Below are 2,643 nucleotides of genomic sequence, written 5' to 3' on the forward strand. Positions count from 1 at the left end.
CACACACACACACACACACACACACACACACACCCTCTGTGGGGTGAAGGCAGGTTTCTTATTATGTTGCCCTGAGTGAGGCTCTTCACCACCTGGTGCTGGTGGGTGTGGACCTCCAAGGTAGGCAGTAGCTTTGCTGTTTCAGGTGCTATCTTTGCTTCTGCACGATGTTTGAATATGTGAGTTTTAAGAAGCTAAATACAGTTAGAATAGCTGTGAAATAAAATGACTCTCTTTTGCGTGCCCCTTTGTAGAAGGGCTACAGTCCAATCTGAATCCTTAACAGAAAAAATATTTACAGAAGTCCTGACCGAACAGATGAGAACGAACAGACTATAGAGACGGGATGGACAGAGAACTTGAAGGGGTGTGTATGAAGGTGTGGTCTCCTTCCTGAATTTCAGATATTATCTCCAGTTTTGGACTGGAAAATGCAGCCAATTGGTTGCAAAGTGAGAGAAGGTGATCCAGGAGGTGATCTGGTGCCACTCAGAATAGCTACCATTACCTGGGTATTCTCATAGGCCACAAGCATTAGCCACAGCCACATAACCAGAAGGCAAGACAGGTGCTGAGAACTCAGCTCAACAGTAGGAATGAGCTATCAGTACATCTGCCCTCCTGGTCATATACAGATACAGATAATAAAATGGCCACAGAAGGACATACACTACCGGTCAAAAGTTTTAGAACACCCCAATTTTCCAGTTTTTTATTGAAAACTATGCAGTTTAATGTCTTATTGCAATCTGAAATGAAAGCATAGTACAAATAACAAACTCGAGTTAAAAAAGAATTAATGGAATCATGGACCAAAATGTATTCTAAACTTTGACCCATCAAAGTCGCCCCCTTTGGCAGATATAACAGCTGAACACACCCGTGGCATTCTTTCTAAAATAGAAATCAAGTATTCTCCCATATCTGTAGCAGAAGTTCCATAAATGTGGACCTTGTAGGTTGCTTTGCTTTCACTCTTCTGTCCAGTTTATCCCAAACCAGCTCGATGGGGTTTAAGTCTGGAGACTGTGCTGGACACTCCATGTTTTCAAGCTCACCATTTGTTCTACCTGTAGGATGAACCCCTGACCAAGCAGAGGGCACTGCATGGTGCTGCAGAATGCTGTCATAGTTGTTTTGGTTCAGGTTACCTCTCTGTGTACGAGTCATCGACCCTGGATCCAGCAAACAGCCCCAGACCATCACACTTCCTCCTCCATGTTTGACAGTTGATGCCAAACACTTTCGCAAAATTCAGAATTCTGAAATTTGTATAATTCTGAAATGTGCCCTTTTTTTCCTTACTTTTGGACCATTTCCAGCTATTCATTGGACTTGACTGGGGTGTTCTAAACTTTTAAGTGGTAGTGTAGATGCCAGTGATGCAACAACATGAAAACTACTCACAGAGCACAGAGCTTTACATCCAAAGTTTCTGTGTACGGACTCCTCATTATTCGTGGATCAGACCAATGACTGTGATGTCATCTGCGAACTTCAGGAGTTCTACAGATGGTTCCCCTGACGTGGGGAGGAAGTGTAGAGGAAGAAGAGCAGTGGGGAGAGAACACATCCCAGTGGTAGGCTGATGCTGATGGTCTGTGTGTGGAGGAGAGCGAAGGCCTGAGGCAGCCATTTTGGGCCCCATCTAGGAGGAAAGAAGTAGCACCCATGAAAACATCAGGAAGATGGCATCTCAGAGATGATCTCCTCCAAGAGGGCCTCAAGAAGTGGAAGACAGATGATGATGAGGAAGAGGAAACGTCATGGAAGGCCTAGCTGTTGCATGGGCTGTTTAGCTTATGCCTAAGTTCAGTAAGGAAGATCGGTAATCACTCATCTGCCTGCTTTCTTTGGTGTTCATCTGCTTTTTTGTTTAACATGTCTACCACATGTCTACCCACGCTGTAAGTCTCAGTACTGACTTCATTACTCTTGTCCAGTCATCTTTTTGCTTGGCTTCTTCTAGCCAATCAGCCTCAGCTTTGCATGGTTTAAATCTGTGCTCTCCGTCCTTCGTGTAACCTACCTCCTCCCCATCTCCACCTCAGGCACCTTAGCTAGAGCTCTGTTCAAGGTTCAGGCTTCATCTTCACCACCACCACCTGTCATGGGCTGGGTGAGTGGGTGACCTTAAATACCGCTGGTAATCAACCAGCAGTATTTAAGGCCAGGGTTGTCAACTATTCTTCACCAGTTCATCCAATAACCTCTGTTAGTATAGGCCGCCTTAACTCTCCATGTTTTGTTTCTTTTTCCTCACCTTGTTTTCCTTGTGCTCCTAGTATCTCGTCGGATTCATCATACTCAACGTTTGCAGTTTGCCTTTTGCTCACCTGAATGCTGGCCGCACTGGAGATTGCATTTGGAAGTCTCTCGTTGCAGGAATCATTTGGCTATCTTCTTCTCCAGTTGAGGCTGAATTCTTCTTCTTAGGGAAGAAGGATGTATTGATTATCTAGGCCTAAACGACATCACTGTAAAAACATATATATCCTTTGACACTAATAAACTCAGCTTTTGAACCCATCCACTACGCCACCATGTTCACAAACTTGATCTTCACATTGCTTACCACCAGAGGTGGGACCAAGTCATTGTTTTGCAAGTCTCAAGTAAGTCTCAAGTCTTTATCCTCAAGTC

Source organism: Pundamilia nyererei, unplaced genomic scaffold, assembly GCF_000239375.1.
Source record: "Pundamilia nyererei isolate P.nyererei 1_Seehausen unplaced genomic scaffold, PunNye1.0 scaffold00252, whole genome shotgun sequence".
Lineage (NCBI taxonomy): Eukaryota > Metazoa > Chordata > Actinopteri > Cichliformes > Cichlidae > Pundamilia > Pundamilia nyererei.